The sequence below is a fragment of the Centroberyx gerrardi genome, chromosome 2 (assembly GCF_048128805.1).
Source record: "Centroberyx gerrardi isolate f3 chromosome 2, fCenGer3.hap1.cur.20231027, whole genome shotgun sequence".
In the NCBI taxonomy this organism is placed as follows: domain Eukaryota; kingdom Metazoa; phylum Chordata; class Actinopteri; order Beryciformes; family Berycidae; genus Centroberyx; species Centroberyx gerrardi.
This window is the reverse complement of record NC_135998.1, coordinates 34930702-34949155: the sequence shown is the minus strand read 5'-3', so window position 1 is coordinate 34949155 and position 18454 is coordinate 34930702. Positions and strand designations below refer to the sequence as shown.

General features: G+C 41.7%; 1 protein-coding gene across 2 annotated transcripts in view; it reads right to left on the bottom strand.

Annotated features, from left to right (window-relative positions):
- The window catches only part of rab27b (RAB27B, member RAS oncogene family), an 89488-nt gene that overhangs the window by 36541 nt on the left and 34493 nt on the right, over positions 1-18454 (bottom strand). The window contains exon 1 of one of the 2 annotated variants that reach the window (XM_071916449.2): positions 3716-4098. The exons of the other annotated variant lie outside the window; for it this stretch is intronic. The gene's annotated coding sequence lies outside the window, so the exon portion shown is untranslated. Of the gene's footprint in view, positions 1-3715; positions 4099-18454 lie in introns of those variants that run through there. 2 annotated transcript variants of the gene reach the window in all.

Genomic DNA, 18454 nt, shown 5'->3' with positions numbered 1-18454 from the left:
GAGAGAGAGAGAGAGAGAGAGAGAGAGAGAGATAGAGAGAGAGAGAAGCAGGGCATGACTGCGATAAATTACTTCTGCTAAATCATTTGAATTATGTCAGCTGTAAATGAAATTGTTTGACACCAAATGAAACTCAGAGGCCACATTTCACTGCTATCTGTCTATCTATCTATTCCCATAGAGACGGATCAGAGAGAGATATGGAGTTTTGGAAGCCCAAGCGTTGGGAAAGTGAGTTAAAGTTGGTGTATTTAAAGCCTAAGTATTAGGAAAATTAGTTAAAAATGGTGTTTTTAAAGCCTAAGCGTTGGGAAAGTGAGTTAAAGTTGGTGTATTTAAAGCCTAAGTATTGAGACATTGAGTTATATTTGGTGTTTTTAAGTCTAAGTATTCGGAAAGTGAGTTAAAATTGGTGTTCTTAAGCCTAAGCGTTGGGAAAGTGAGTTAAAGTTAGTCTTTTTAAAGCCTAAATATTGAGACAGTGAATTAAATTTGGTGTTTTTAAGTCTAAGTATTCGGAAAGTGAGTTAAAATTGGTGTTCTTAAGCCTAAGCGTTGGGAAAGTGAGTTAAAGTTAGTCTTTTTAAAGCCTAAATATTGAGACAGTGAGTTCACCTGCCACATATTCATCATTCGGTGTGAAATCCAAAAACCACCACCCTTAGTACACTGTCTTGTTTATTATATGTTTCACTGTATGTGCTCGGATTAAGAGGTAAGATCTTCGTGGCTACCAACCCTCCTGTTGCCAAAACAGACACACAAGTCACGAATCACATAATCCTACAACTAACAGCTGAAGTCTTCCCATTTCAAACATTACCTAATCAACAGAAGTGCGTAACTGCAGAGTCAAATAATGAAAAAAAGCCTTGCAGAGTGAAGAGGAAGAGTTTGGCCTAAAGCAAGGAGCCAATACTACCATGGTTAGAAGTTTCATTACCACTTACTAAATTAACACACTGATGATTTTATTTTTCGTAATGGCTTCTGTATTTTCACTCTTTTCACTTGTTCAGCATGCAAGCCCAAGCCAAATATTTGTCTTGAGCTAGAGTCTATTTTAAATCATGGAAGAGGAAAATGCCTCGGTCTGAGATCACATTACAGTCTGCCTGCTGAACAGCAGAGAAGAAGAGACATAAACTCATTACCAACACATACAGCTTCACGCAGCATTTCACACCAACACCTTCAGTCACATCCGCTGTATTCTGCAACTAATTGAATCTAACAGGCTCTAAACTTCAAGACGTTCGGCACGATTGTCCTCAAAACGCAACCTTAACTTTCAGACACATATAGTGTTGATTCTGCAATTTCGCCTGCGTTTAACAAACACAGACTCAAACCTGTTTCCAGATAATGCTATTTAAACAAACCGTTTGCATTTTTTTCCACGCAGCACAGGAGGCTCCAGCTTTAAAGGTCCAGCTGAACTGAACGATTACTCAAATTAACAAGTCATTAAGTGAAATAAAGAGAATGAAAAACTCTTCGCAGCAAACTCAAAGAAAGTCTTAAAGATGATGAGTTGGCATCGTCAAACCGGAGTGAGAATTTAACTGTGAATGTTGTTTAATTCATGAGTGTTGGTTTGTATTTAGTCTGCTGTACACTTGACTTTCTGATTTGGCGTTTTCTAGACTCACCAGACTGATGATCTAACTGTGAACTAGTGTGTTCATGTGATATGTTTGGTCCACAGTTGTCTAATGCCTACTATACATTAGAAGACTTTGAAAAGACTTTGAAAAGACTAAAGTCTGATACCCTCTCACATCCAGCTCACAACTAAAGACAATGTGTCATAAGTCACTCAGTTTTTAGTCACAGACTATAAGATTTTTGCAAAGACTGCCTACCATACACTAGAAGACTTTGAAAAGACTTTGAAAAGACTAAAGTCTGACACCACTATTTGCATGAGCCAAGATAATATTTAATAAAAACATCAAAGACTTCCGATAATATTAAACATGTTTGATTTTATCGGAACGTCAAGACGAGAAACAGACTGACTTAAGACAGCTCGGACTGAGTTTTCTGACCTCACACCAAACGATCGAGACGACGGGAGCGCGCCACAACTCTAGCAAAACTCTCATGATTTTATTCCGACATTGGAAATTTGTCTGCGACAGTGAAATCGCTTGAAAAGTGGTTTGGTGTAAGGTCGCCATAAGGCGAGTACTACATTCTGTACCGGCCTTTCAGTCTGAATAATAAATGGTTTTGTCTTGGAAATCACATGCCGCTCACACATTTTCTCCTTCTACCAGTCTTCCCTTTCTTTCTCCACCGTATACTTTCTGATAAAGCACGAACGATGTGAACTAATCTTTTAAAAAGTTAAATGATCTAAATGGTCATGATCTATGAAGCTGACCTGTAATGACAAAAATGTACATCAGATTTGCATTTTGAGTAACCTAACTGATTATAACAGATATTAGACAGCAGAACCTGATCTGTATTGTCCACATGTAAATCACATTACTTTCTCGTGGCTGTTGTCTGGACATTTTAAGCGTATTCTAACGGCTTTTTGGTGTGAAATGGAGATGTTTGGGACAACAAAACACATTTCTTAGAGATCTGATATTTAAATATTATATTATCTCATGTGTTGTCACAGCAAGGGCTTGAATCCTGCCCATTTTATGCTGCCACACTTCTCTTTTTTCTGTTTGTCTTCACTCTGCTATCTGAAAACCAGTTCAGGGAATAAATTAGGGAATTTTTTGTCAAATGAGCTTCAAAATCTGTTTTGAAAAAGGAGGATCCAGTTTGCAAAAGTGTTATCATTTTGTCAACCAAGGACTAAAGCTTGAAAGCTAAAGCTACATTTCTGTGCTTTATAAAATACTAAAATCTGCTTTTTATTTTTTGCTATTAATCATTTTGTAAGACTGTAACACTTTTCTAAAAAGTGGATATCTTGATGTGAAACAAAACTGTGCTACAACAACTTTGGAGGTGAAGCAAAGTCTTCATGAACTAAATCAACAGCGGACACACAGAGGTGAAGCTGGCACCACTTCCTCCTCACAACACTAAGTTGATCAAAGAGGCGATTTGGCCGCCCCCCCAAAAAAAACAACCTCTCACTATATTTCTTCAAAAAGAGTTTTAGGAGAAAACAAGACGCGTGAGCCGCCTACTTTCTTTCAGAGCAACAAAGCTGGTATCATGAGACTCGAGCATGAAAGAAGATTCCCGATCAGCCTCCATCCCCGGCGGTGCGGCACACAGAGAGCCAGATAACGAGCTGCATGATGCAGCTGGGTGTAAGAGACACGCAACAACACGCAAACACTCAGCGGCTCCTACAGACCAGCCAATCGCATTCCACAGCCGCACGCATGGATTACATTTCTCTGTTAAAACTCCCTCTATCCTCTCTCTCTCTGTCTGGCCTTTTCCTCCTTTCAATTTGTCTTTTTTTTGTTGTTTTTCCCCCCGTCTCCCCTTGCATGTCTTTCTGTCTGTTTAGCTGTCTCTTCTGCCTCTCTCTCTCTCTCTCTCTGTCTCGGTCTCTCTTCACCCTCCAGCTTGTCACATGCCTAAAAAAAAAAAAGTCTACAAATAGCTCCAAAACGTACTAGTCAAACTAACCCAACATACAGTAGATACAGCAACCCACTTGTTATTAATTGTTCTCTAACTGAAGAAAACAGGTGGAAATGTTCAGGCGGTCGTTTTGACCCCTTACCTCTTATCGACTCCTCTGCTGGTTCAACAGTGTTAAGATCCTGAGAGAGATTCAACCCGTCCAGAGCAGCTGACTGGCAGCACTACATCTACACTGACTGGATGACTGGCTGAATGACTGAGAGACTGGATGACTGGCTGACTGAGAGACTGGATGACTGGCTGACTGAGAGACTGGATGACTGACTGGCTGAATGACTGGATGACTGGCTGACTGAGAGACTGGCTGACTGAGAGACTGGATGACTGGCTGACTGAGAGACTGGATGACTGGCTACCATTCAGCTGGAGACAGCAGAGCAGAAGGCCACTCCCCTCACCGGCTGACCAGCTGACTCACTGCTTAGCTTGGAGGCTGAATGGCTGGCTGGCTGATTGACCTGGTGGTTAGCTTGCTGACTGACTGACTGGCTGGTTGACTGACTGGCTTACTGATTGTCTTGGTGGTTAGCTTTCTGACTGGCTGAGTGGGTGTTTGGCTGGCTGATCGAATGACCGACTGACTGACTGGTCGACTGACTCACTGACTGACTGCTTGACTGACTGACTGTTTGAGTGACTGACTAATCGGCTGACCGACTGACCATTCAACCGGTGATACACATCAGAGCACAGCAAGCCACTCCCCTCACTGACTGGCTGATTAAACTGACAGCTTTACTGACTGACTAACTGACTGACTGACTGACTGACTGACTGGTTGCTAACTGACTGACAGACTTGTCCTAGTGTTTGGCTGGCTGGTCAGACGGTTAACTTCCTATCTGACAAACTGACTGGCTGACTGACCAAAAAAAAATCAACAGGAGTAGCTGACTGGTTGACTGACTGACTGACTGACTGTTACACTGACTGACTTACTGACTTACTGGCTGATTTTCTACCTACTAAAACTCAGATGCAGTTCCGTGGTTTCTCTCTCTGTCTTCTTTTCCCTCTTCCTTCTTTCCTTCTCTGCTATTTTCTGCTTCTCTCTCTCCGTCTCTCTGTGTAAGGAGAGGGTGGGGCTGAGCTACAGTAAGCTAGCTCTGGATACACACACACACACACACACACACACACACACACACACACACACACACACACACACAGTCTGTTTCCTCCGCTGGCATGACCTGAGGCACTGCTCTGCACTTACTAACTGATAAGGCTGTGTGTGTGTGTGTGTGTGTGTGTGTGTGTGTGTGAACATTTAGTAGTAGTAAAACAGGAAGTAGGTAACCAAGGATACAGGACAACCCCAGGTAAATACTTGAATGGAGGAGGAAATGCATTCTGCGTTTTATCTTCCGTTGAATCCCTTTGTTCTCGTCTCTCACAGAAATAACAAACCTGACTCCACAGTCTGACATCATACATACGTTCAGTAATGTTAGTGTTATATATATTCTGAAACAAAATATCCTTCATTTGACAAAACTGACAACTACTCCTTTAAAATGACTTATGACGTAATTAAGGCAATTAATGTTACTTATTGAGGCTCATTTGGTAACTTCAGTCATTGGCTGACAAACTGGAAACCCCTTTACAGACTTTGTCCTCTATACTGGAAACATATTGAAGAGGGTTTGACCGAAATGGGCTTTTAAAGGCCGATACCGATACTGATATTTCTGTATTGAAGCTCCCAATAGCTGACACTTGGAACCGATATTCAATAAACTTTTCTCCATTCAGTGTTTCCCTCCAGAGTTTTCTTCTCATCAGGGTGGAAAAGCCTCTGAAACAACAGTTAGAGCATCATGGGACACTAAAACTCTCCACTGAAACACAGACTAATTAAACTATTTAAGGCAGAGACATAGGTAATAAAAGATATAAAAAGTCACATTTAAATCACATTTAAAAAGACAGTGCAAAAAGATATAAGAAAAAAAAGATAAAGATATAAAAGATATTAAAAAAAAACAAGGAACAAGGAAACAAGGAATGATTCCTCTGCAAAGTTTCAAGTTAATTGCTGCAGCGCCCCCCTCAGGCCAGTCAGTGTCCCTCACCCTAATTTGACAACAAGGAATATTTACATCAGATCCTCTGTATTGGCAAATGGCAAGCCAGGTTATTTCAAACAGTAGTTTAAATAGTTTAAATCACCCTAGTTTAACAGTACAAGGGACAGTTACATCAGATAATATGGTAAAATGTATTGGTTAATGCAATACGATGTGTGTTACTCCAATATAATCTGTGGTGCGCAGACCAATTATGTCAATAGGAGAATCACAGCTCCGCACTCACATGGATTAGTTTAACTCATATATAATTCATGCATTTGTTTCAAAACCTTTCACCAAGCAGACACAGATGAAGCCTGACTGGTGAAACGTTTGTCGACAAACGCGTGAATTAAATATGAGTTAAACAGATATATATATATATATCTGTTTAACTCATTATCATATATATATATATATATACATATATATATATATATATGAGTGCAGAGCTGTGATTCTTCTGGTAGAATGTGTTGGTAAAATATAATATTGTAAAGCCAAGGGCTTCCATGAGAGCACGACCTGTCGCATTCTGTCTGTTTTCATTCTGTCAAAGCAGAAATGCCTTAAAATAATCTAAGATGAATACAAAAAAATGCCTTTCACTCTCTCTCTCACAAACACACACACTCAACCACACACACACACACACGCATCCCCAAAGGCCACAGAGCATCACGACATGGATGCTTGCACCTAACATTTTATCCCATTGGCTGTTACACCTCCATCACCATTCAGTGGCACTCTGTGTGTGTGTGTGTGTGTGTGTGTGTGTGTGTGAGAGAGAGAGAGAGAGAGAGGGAGAGAGAGAGAGAGAGAAGGAGAGTGTGAGAGAGCAAAGACGTGTCCTTCAACTGCTTCCTTGCTCTTAAAGGATAATTCCAGTTATTTTCGACCTGCGTCTTGTTTCTCTAGTTCTTGCCACCATGACGACTCTTCACCAGAGTTCATCCAGCACGCTGTAGAGCTCCACACTGTCAGTCTGATCTCATCTGACAGAGCAGAGGAAACTCAAACAGTCAAAACCCAACAGCATCCGAAATCCGAAAACATCAACAGCATCCGAAACAGAAATCTCAAGCACCCTGATGCTGCGTTCATGTCATATTGGATTTACCATAAATACAAACTGCAGACAGGGAAAAACTGTTCACATCAACCTCTTAGTGGTAATTACAAGTAGGATATGAGGCCCAATTTTTTTTGCAGGCTCCGATATTTCCCACTTTGCGTCACAAATGGAAAACATAGCAGAGATCCACCGATGTCGGCAGTTCATGGTATTAAAAATCAATATTATCAATTATATTCACACTAATACAAAACAACCACACTTAAAAAGCGAGCAATATCTGCTGCAGTTAGTTTATTCTAACACAGCGAAGCCACTGCACTACAGAGGCCTGCTAAGGACAAACCTAGCCAAGAAGTGTGCATTAAGGCTAACAGCTAAGCTAACCGTACCTACGGAGAAGTGTCAGCAGGTACCAGTCTCACTTTGACAGATGTTTCTCCTGCTGAAGGTCACATGACCCACAATGACAAGTGAAGAGGCAGGTAGCAAGTTTACTAGTTTAACAAGTTTACTAGTTTAACAAGTTTATAGTTTAACAAGTTTATAGTTTAACAAGTTTACTGGTTTAACAAGTTTACTAGTTTAACAAGTTTACTGGTTTAAAAGTTTACTAGTTTAACAAGTTTACTACTTTAACAACTTTACTCTCTCGCTTCATCGATTCCGCCATTATACAAACAGTTTGGGGGGGAATGGGAGGGGGAGAGCACCGCTTTTAAACAGCGAGGGAGGAGACAAGCTAGTTTTAAAAAATGAAAAGCTGCTGAATGGAGCGGGAGGAGCTTCGTTCAGGAGTGGAATTTGACAACAAGCTTTAGAGAAGAGGAGAAAACAGCAACACAGCTGCTGCTGTGTGGATGTTGGTTTATATCATTATGTCTCCATGAAATCTCCACAGAGCACACAGTAGGTTCAGGATTGGTTAGAAGGTCTGATATCGCTTATTGTAGGTTTAAGAATGAGATAAAAAAAAAAAACTACTATCAGTGTTAAAAAGAAAGAAAAACTGCTGAACAGTAGTGTTGTGGTTTCAGTGGTGGACTTCAGTCAGTCTGCAGCGACACCATGACAGCAGTCTGGGTCCAGCTGGCCGGCTGCCAAAACAACTTCATTAGAAAGTCATCTCAATCATCCAGCTGATGAAAACACACGGAGACGCCAGAGAGAGAGAGGGAGACTGATAAAGTCTGATGGGAATCTGCTTCTCTCTCTCTCTCTCTCTCTCTCTCTCTCATCCCTTCTATCGTTCATCCGCTCCACTCGCTTTGTATAAAAAATAATAAGTCAAGAACACACGTTCTTCAACTGAAGTGAAACCAGTTGACGCAGTCATTGTTCCGGCTGACCATCTAAATTGATGTTACCCAGTGCTTGTGTGTTACAGAGCGAAGTGTCTGTGAGTTTATTTGTGTCCTGTCACATGCCACATCCCAGACAGAACTAATCAAATTTTGACTAAAGTTGTGGGAATGATGCATTTTACTGCTGCGTTCATGTATTTTATTGACTGATGTAAAAAAGAATAAAAAATTCTGTCAATCTGATTTACGTTTTACGAGTCATGACATTTCAAAGTTAGACATTTTGACCTTTAATTATAATCATTATTACTATTTTATGTATGATAAAACAACAGCAATAAAATAGAACATAAACAGTTGTGGGGTTATATAAACATGGTGCCAACAATTTCAGCACGTTAGGCAGATTATGAGACTTCCATGAATGGATTTACGGACAGTTGTTACTTTGTTTGTGCAGGGGAGATAAAAACATCACACCTCAGAAATAAGTAAACAAACAAAACAAAACTATGTTCCATTATATTCCATTTTTTCCATTCCAGTTGGTTTGGTGTTGAGAAAGTAAAGCGTCATGGCGGCCCGTCATGCGGCTCGTGTCGTGACCTTCAGGCCGGAGCGACGTGAAAGGCCACCGAACCACAACACCGATAGTCACCATGACAAAACCGCAACACACACTGCTCTGTTCCATCAAAGTTTCATCTGTTTCAATCTATCTTCATCTATTCTATTCCCCTCTACTCTGTTCTATTTGGGGTCGCTGGGCTGGAACAGGATATCAGTATCAGAGAGTTTCCCCAATCCAGAGAAGAAGAACCAGGTGGAACACAAATCAGGAATTAGATTTTCTGCCTTTTATCAGACAGAAGGACGTTTCCGCTGAAGACAAATGGATTACATCTCAGTCTTTGTTTTCTAATGAACTCCATACTGACGTTCACACCTCAGGCCTTCATGCTCAGTTCTGAACCGCTGCTCATATCTGATGTTTTTGGTTTTTTTGGATGGCTGTTCCCATCTGCTCCAGGATGTAACCCATACTGTATCTGACACTAACGTGAACTGACAGCGATGTTGAAAAGACACGCATGTGCAGAGTAAATATAACAACAGACGTCACATCTGGTTTTGAGTTACAGTTACAGTATTTGTGCACAGGATCTGTTACAGTATTGTGCCTTCTTCTTTGTAAAGCACTTTGAATTGCCTTTGTGTATGAAATGTGATCTATAAATAAACTTGCCTTGCCTTTGAGTTTTTAATGAATTGACTCTCCAAGTCTCCCCAAAAACCAATCCAATCAGCTATTTGTCTTTCTATCCGTTTGTCTTTCTTTTCATGCTAAAGCTGCTCAGCTGAGGAGCTGTGGCACCAAAACTATGACATCATGTCTCAGGTGAATGACGTCAGATTAACTTGTTGTCATGGCAACGCTGACCAATTCCGATTTGAGCATTCAAATACAAGTCACATGTAGGTCTGCATGCCTCAGGATCTGGTTTTGCAGCTCATATCCATCCATCATGGACCAGATGGGAATTTTTGCAAAATCAGAACTGGAACACTTCCAGCTGCAGTGTGAACGAGCCGAAGTGTTTACTGTAATACTCAGTAATTAGAATAAAGTAAATAGAATAGAATAGAATAGAATCATTGAATTAAGTGTTCAATAATTCAATAAGTGTTCAATTATTGTTCAATAATTCAATGATTCTATTCTATTCTTTGGTGTTATATTAATTTCTGTTCTATTCCATGTTCCATTCCATTCAATCCCATTCAGTTCTGTTCCATTCCTGTCCATTCTGTTCCTTTATAGAACATTCTATTATTCCATTCTGTTCCTTTATAGAACATTCTATTATTCCATTCTGTTCCTTTATAGAACATTCTATTATTCCATTCTGTTCCTTTATAGAACATTCTATTATTCCATTCTGTTCCTTTACAGAACATTCTATTATTCCATTCTGTTCCTTTATAGAACATTCTATTATTCCATTCTGTTCCTTTATAGAACATTCTATTATTCCATTCTGTTCCTTTATAGAACATTCTATTATTCCATTCCTTTCCATCCTACAGGATTATTTTAACAAGAAACACAGAGAGCTGGAGAGACATGAAAGGCCACTGGACCAAACAATGGAATTACTGAGACAACACAACGAACAGATACTGTGTGTGTGTGTGTGTGTGTGTGTGTGTGTGTGTGTGTGTGTGTGTGTGTGTGTGTGTGTGTGCTCATTACATGCTTCTTTCTTGGGTACAAATGTCCTTTAAGGATAGAAAACCTGTTAGGGATACGTGTGTTTGAGCAGCACTGGAGGCTGTCTGTGTGTGTGTGTGTGTGTGTGTGTGTGTGTGTGTGTGTGTGTGTGTGTGTCTATGTGCAGTGTACTTTCTTCCACCAATCAATATCAGCAGCACTGAGCTCTGCCTGTGACAGCAGCAGAGACACAGGAAAACGACGACGATCCCTCAACCCCCATTGGCTGAATGTCAAAAGGGCAACAGGGTTCAAGCCAATCCACTAATACTCTGTGTACACACACACACACACACACACACACACATGCCCGGGGCCAGGACCGCAATTCCCACAATTCCTAGTGAACCGGAGAAAGGCGCTTAAAAAATTAATGGTGCTAATATAACGGATGTTTTAGGGGGGATGGGTCTCCCGGAAACAGATGTGTTCCGCACATACAAAGAGAGAAGAACACAATGAGCACACACACACACACACACACACACACACACACACATACACACACAGACACCCCAAACACACGTGAACACACACAAGCAATTCCCAATGGCTCTCAAACACACACACACACACACACACACAAAATGACGGGTTTGTTACAAGGACAGTGCAATCTTCCCAGCTAGCTAGCTTGACACAGCACCCGTCCAACACACACACACACACACACACACACACACACACACACACACTGAGCCAGCGCTAAGGTTTAACAGGGTCCACTGGTCATAGAAGAGTAATTGCTGCTATCAATTTGACAGCAGGACATGAATGGTGGGAATCTTGTGTGTCTGTGTTTGTGTGTGCTTGTGCATGAATTTGTGTGTGTGTGTGTGTGTGTGTGTGTGTATGCATGTGTGTTTGCGTACCACAGAGATACAGACATATTCCATAACAGCCGACTGTACAACCTGACCACACACACACACACACTCACACATCACTGCAGTCTATTTACAGTCCTGTGACCTGGAATAAAAACATTCCTCTCAGCTTTATCTGCCTGACTGTTCTTTAATTTACCTGACAGCTAACGATCAAGGATTTTATTTTCCTGAAAAGACCCTGTTTTTTTTTTTTGTTTAATTTGTGAGATCCTCTGTTTTTATTCAGTCTCCAATTTCTTTATTGTCATAAAACCGTTAAGTAAGCTTGAAAACGTCACGATATTGAGAACAATTATCAGAATTCGGTGCTTCCATTAAGGCTTTCTAATGTAATGAGCAATAATTTATATACAAACAGACAGAAAAATAGAAAAAGAAAGAGACAGATGACATCAACAAAGACAGGCGGAGACAGACGCAGGCAGGCAGACGGGCAAACTGGGACAAAACCAAAGAAAAAACGAACAGTAAAATGGAAGTTGAATTACAGCTATTCTCTTCACAATCATTTCTCAAAAGAGAGATTGAGTCCTTTCAGTGTTCGGAGACAATAAATGCCGGGGTCAGCGTTTAAAATGATTTAAGGACCTTGTTCTGCAGCAGCCAGAGACCCACAGCTGAATGTCATGAGATACAAGACTGATTAAATCAACGCTTATATTCCGATATCAAAGACGTAGAAGTTTTCTCATCTGTTCTGCACATTCTGTAAACTTTCCTCTTTTATTCTGTGTTTTATGGTTATTATTTGTGTAAATGAACAGACTCTAAACTAAACCGATCCACAGAAACGCAGCAGTAAGGACTTCGCTAAGCCAAGGTTGGGAAAACAAACGGTCAGTCATGCAGGATTCATTACAGCCCGGCTAAAAACACGTCAGGAATGTCGCCTCCTGTCTGAAACGGTTTACAGACCGGACACACGAGCCTCAGCGCCAGTGAGCGGAGGGTCAGCGGTTCAAATCCCGGCTGGGAAAACCAGGATGGAGCGAGTTCTCCTGTCCTCCGCAACGACCCCGGAGTCATCACTTCTGTTACTTTGATAGAGAAATGTTAGGAGTATAAACAAGAACTAAGAACAAGAACGACATTCCTGCTGATCCGCCTACATGATCAGAGCCAGTGAAGGGCATTTTGTCATTTGTCGCTCTGCAAAGCATTTTTTTATTAACTTGCTTTGATAAAAAGCGCTTTATAATTAAGTTTGACCCGACTTGACAGCCTCAAAACGTTGCTAAAAAGGAGTTTTAGTGCATTAAAAGTCCTCAGCAGCGACTGTACAGATTCCCCTCAAGCGAGACACGTAACTCTCATCTGCTAACATGCAGCAGCAGACTGTGTGTTACTGTGTGTGTGTTACTGGGCAGCGCTGAGGGAAGTTCAATGAAAATTTGATTTGAAAGCAGCCGGTCGCAGACGTTCAACCAACGGCCCTCCAGTCACGCCTGCTCCTCTACACCACTTTGTCATATCAAGGACCCTAATTTAGTCCACATTAGAGCCACAGACCCCCATTTGATGAGATTTTGTCTCTCAAGTCAAGTCAAGTCAAATTTCATTATCCCACTAGGGGAAATTTAGTTGTAGCCAGGTATTAAAACACATTCAATCCATCATAAAATACAACATGAAAGACAACACACCAGACAGGACACAGAGACAGCAATACAATACAGTACAGTGCAAGATCACTTCATGCGAAGACAAAAGACGAACAAATTGTGCAGAAAGTGCTTAGTACAATCATTTGTGCAAATTTAGCCTTCTAATTGCAGTGCAAGCAAGAGTCTTTGAATTTTTCAGTCCTCTGAGTTGGAACTCTATCTCTTCTCCCTGAAGGTAGAAGCTCAAACTCCCTCTGCAGGGGGAGGTCAGGACAGTCCGGTATGGCATGAGCCTTCCTTACCACCTTCCGATCGTAAAGGTCAGAGAGCTGTGCTTGGTTCACCCCAATAACTTTACTGGCCGCTCTGACAAGCCGACCAAGCCTATTCTTATTGGCCGGATTCAGGTTCCCAAACCACGCCACAATACAAAAAGACAGCACCGACTCAATAAAAGTTCTGTAGAACAGAGTCATCATTTTGGTGCACACGTTAAAAGAATTCATTTTTCCTCAAGAAGTAAAGACGTTGTAGCTTCTTAGAAATGGCATCTGCATTAGCCTGAAAGCACAAGCTATTATCAGACACAGTACCCACATATTTGTAGTTCTCCACCAAATCAATTCCCTCAATAACTGTGAGTTTGGGGATGGGTGCTGACTTCCTAAAATCAATAATCATGTCCTTGGTTTTAAACACATTCAGTTCAAGGAATCGGACCCAAATCTGAGAATATTTTTATTGTTAGATTTGATTTTGTCCAGAATCCCATGACTGTCTGTATTGTAGATAGAGAGATAACAGAGAAACTATGATCAAAACAGTCATTCTTCTACATTCTCTAACTGTGTTAACTTCTTGTAAATGAAATAATGCTGAAGTTTAACAATTCATCAATTTGCTGTGGACCCCCTGGAACCCCCTCAAGGACCCCTGGGTGGTCCCCGGACCCCACGTTGAGAACCATTGCTCTACACTACATCATATCTTTTTCAATCCCATCCCCCTTTTTGAATGAGATATTCTGCATGAGGCCGACATCCTGCGTCTGGAACACAACGGCCTTTTCACCAACGGAGATGAACGAGCGTTAAGTTGTTTACGCGGCGTGGAGGAATGTGACGCACCGCTCGCACCGAGGATTCCTGCAGCACAATGGAGACGCTGTGGAGAGATGCTGAGGCGGAGGGTCGCCACGCCACGCCACGCCACGCCCTGCACCGGCTGCAGGAACGCTGGTCGCTTATGTAACAACTAGGGCTGTCCCGAATACCATTTTTGGGGCTTCGAAGCTTCAGTGAGAATTACCCGCGAATATTCGAAGCTTTGACGGGGGGGGTGGGGGGGGGGGACAAGCATAGGAAAGGCATGTTCTGGCAAATATACATTGATGTGGGCGGAGATAATCGGCCTTTTCCAGACGTGTTTGGACGTGTGTTAAAGTGGAAAACTGACTGTTCCGGACGTATTTGGACCATGTGTGCAGGTGCAAGGAGATTCCCGGTTAGTGTATAGTGATATCTGGTAATTTTCGACAGTATACGAGAGTGAGCTGACATTTAACGAGGCGTGTACAGTGACAGAAATCTCCGGTACACAAAAGTTGTGCGTTGTGTGGCGGCCCGAATATCTCCTGGCACGTCGCCAGACATGTCCGGATACAGAGCGTTTCCGTACGCGTGTACAGAGATGTACAGGATGGAAACGTAACTTTTCGTCCAGTGAATAAAAAAACAAAACAAAACAAAACAAAACAAAAAAACGCAGCATTCGAATACTGATTTGGACGTTGATTACCATGGCAACAGTAGAAGCTTCGAAGCATTCGGGTCAGCCCTAGTAACAACATACAACCTCAACCCACTTTCCTTAGATTACGTCCACGGCTGCAGCAGACGACAAGTCAATGAATGAAGATTAATGAAGACATTTTTATTTATTGGTGATTTTGTCGGTGATAGGTGCCGCTTTAACAGGACTTTAAACAGACTAAAACTGTTTTTTAGCAACGTTTTGAGGCTGTCAAGTCAGGTCAAACTTGATTATAAAGCGCTTTTTATAAAACAACTTAATTAAAAAATGCTTTGCAGAGCAACAAAAGGAGAAAATGCCCTTCACCGCCTCGGATCATGTAGGTGTTTCAGCAGGAATGTCAGGCTCCCTTTTTCTTACGTTGTGTTCTTCACGTGGAACAAATTTTATAAAATATTAAAAAAATATTATTTCTCTATGCTCTTTCAGTTCTTACTTGTCTTGTTTATATTCCCAACACTTCTCTATCAAAGTAATGGAAGTGATCGTTCTGGGGTCAGAGCAATATTGTCAGGAAATTGTGACTCTGACCCTTGACCTCTTTACTGTTGCCTGCTTGTAATATTGAAATTTGATTTTTAGGGGAAATTGACAGTCCTACCCCTTACAAAAAAGTCACATGTGAAAATCCACATGTGAATTCAAAGTGCATGTGCTTTTTTGTGTGACATTTCCCATTGACATTTTTCACCTGCGCATTGTCTCTTTGCATGTGAAAAGTTCTCACATGTGAAACAAATATTGACATATCTAATAGCAGGTGAAAATGAGAAAAAACAAAAGTTCACATGGGGAAAAAAACCCCACTTCATCTAGAAATTGAAATTTTTACATCCAACGTAAGAAAATGTCACTTGACGTCAGAATGCAATGTGAGAAAAAATTGTGAAAAGCAACATGTGTCCAGAAATTTGAATTCACATGTGGGTTTTCACACGCTCTGTCTCAGCCTCGCCCCGCTTCGTATTCACTCAGTTACACACAACCACAGTCTTAACAGTCGGTCACTGGACCAGTCTGGGGGTTAAATGCCTTGCTCAGAGGCAGATCAGACGTTGTGGGGATCGAACCTGCGGCCTCAGCAGCACGCTCGCCCCACACACACTCACTGAGAAGATGCTGCAGTCTAGACCTTCTGCTCTTACTGGTTCTCAGGAAACTCCCAGAGCTCCGCTGAGCAGAGCACAGATCTGAGGATGAAGAATTACCTGATTATAAAAATAGACTTTAGGTCTATTAATCTGAGCCACAGGGGGGGGAGAGAGAGAGATAGAGAGAGAGAGAGAGAGAGAGAGACAGAGAGAGAGAGAGAGAGAGAGAGGGAGAGACAGAGAGAGAGAGAGAGAGAGAGACAGAGAGAGACAGAGAGAGAGAGAGTAGAGCATGGAAGAGAAGAGGGCAGAAAGAAAGAGAAACAGAAAGAGAGAGAGAGAAAGACAGAGAGAGAGAGAGACAGAGAGTAGAGCATGGAAGAGAAGAGGGCAGAAAGAAAGAGAAACAGAAAGAGAGAGAGAGAGAGAGAGAGAGAGAGAGACAGAGAGTAGAGCATGGAAGAGAAGAGGGCAGAAAGAAAGAGAAATAGAAAAAGAGAGAGAGAGAGAGAGAGAGAGAGAGAGAGAGACAGAGAGTAGAGCATGGAAGAGAAGAGGGCAGAAAGAAAGAGAAATAGAAAAAGAGAGAGAGAGAGAGAGAGAGAGAGACAGAGTAGAGCATGGAAGAGAAGAAGGCAGAAAGAAAGAGAATCAGAAAGAGAGAGAGAGAGGTAGAGAAGAAGAGACAACTAAAGAGAGAGGGAGGGGAAAAGAGTAAGCTGAGGGAGAAACAGAGGAAGAGAAAGCAAAATAAAGCAAGAAAGAAAAAGAGAAAGACGAGTAGGAAAGGAGGAAAGACAAGAAAGAGAATGAGAGAAGTAAGGCAAGGAAGAAAAAGCAACAATAAAAAAATGAAGAAAGAAATAAAGAAAGATAGAAAGAAAGAAAGGTAACACAGAGGAACTAAAGAAGAGAAATACATAATGCAAGAATAAAGAAAGTAATAGAGAAAGAAAGAAAGAAAAAAGAGAGAGACAGGTGGGGAAGACAGAGAGACAGAGACAGAGAGAGCAAGGTGAGACGGAGACATAGCCGCGAGAAAAAAGAGAGAGAATTACCGAAGGAGAAAGAAAGAGAGGGTAAGGAAGGAGGAACAGCCAAAAGAGAGAGAAAGAGGGGAGGATGAAGAGGAAGAGGAAGAGGAAGAGGAAGACTAGACAACAAGCCAGCAGTTTAAAAATGCATGAGCCTGCAGCCTCCAGCAGGTCAGACCTGCGGGGGTTCAGAGAGCTGCAGAGAAACCACAACACTGAGGGTCGCCTGGTAAGACCATCCTGACCACGTGACCAGTCTGGACTTCCTGCCGCCCACATCGATTTCAGTGGGCGGGAGTACTCGCCTTGACAGACAAACTCCTTCAGCCAATCAGCGGATCCAAATTCAAATCCAGTCGGAAGTAGGGATGCCGATACCAGGCTAAAATGGAATATCGGTATCGGAGATTTTACCCAAGACTAAAATCTGATACCGAAAGCCATGAGTAACATGTAAGACATAAAAGCAAACCGTCTTGATTTTATGCATTTGTGGCACATAGAAGCCTGTATTTCTCAAACCGAGGGAAAAACAAGGATTTTATCTCAATAATTTTGTCCATTGACCCCAAACTAAGGAAGTAAGCCTGCACTGTTCAGTAAAAAGTAATGGATCGGATAGGTACTCAGTATCGGCCGATACTTAAACTTTCATACTCGTAATCGGTATCGGCGTTGAAAAAGTGGCATCGGTGCATCCCTAGTCGGAAGAACGGCGAAAACGTCTTTTCCGCCGAGAAACTCCGCTAGTGCGTACTCTTGTTCTTGTTTAATTGTTGTTATTGAGTCTATTTCTGCAATAGCTGCACTTATGGCTTTACTCTACTAACGTTAACGTTACCGCTCGTCGCTTCGGGAGACGCCATTACTGTTTTGCCAGCGGCGGCCTGTATTTCACGTCATCAACTACGACGCAGTCCCTGATTGGCCCGGTTACGTCATCAACTACAACGCAGTCCCTGATTGGCCCGGTTACGTCATCAACTACGACGCAGTCCCTGATTGGCCCGGTTACATTGTAATTTCAGGAAATCGATGTGGGCGGATCTGATCCGTGGAGCGAAACAGAATGTGAGGTCACGTGATCAGGATGGTCTTACCAGGCTACCATGAGGGACCCGACAGTACGAAAAAGAAATAGAGACCGAAAGAAAGAGAGAGTAGAGCACGGAAGAGAAGAAGCCAGAAAGAATGAGAAACGGAGAAAGAGAGAGAGAGAGGCACTGCAAAAAATGAAGCTGTCCAGTGATTTTAACTTGTCTCCAGACCTATCAGCTTATTTCATGACATTTTCAGTCAAATTCTCTCACTGCACTGGCAGATAATCTGCTGGTTTCAGTAAATTTCACTTGATTCATGCCAATATGACTTCTTCTTTCAAGAAATCATCATAAAACAATGAAGAAAATCTGGAAACAAGAAACTTTCTCCAAGACAATTTCACTTTTACCAAGAAAATGTCCCGAAACAAGTTACATTCTCCTGGAAAAAAAAAGTCTAATTTGTTGAAAGCGGTGAAATTATCTGCCAGCGCAGTGAGATGATTTCACTAAAAAAAAATCCTAAAATAATCTCGATGAGTCTGAAGGCAAGATGAAATAAATTAACAAGTCTGTCAGGTTTTGCGGTGAGGTGGAGAAGAAGAAGAGACAACAAAA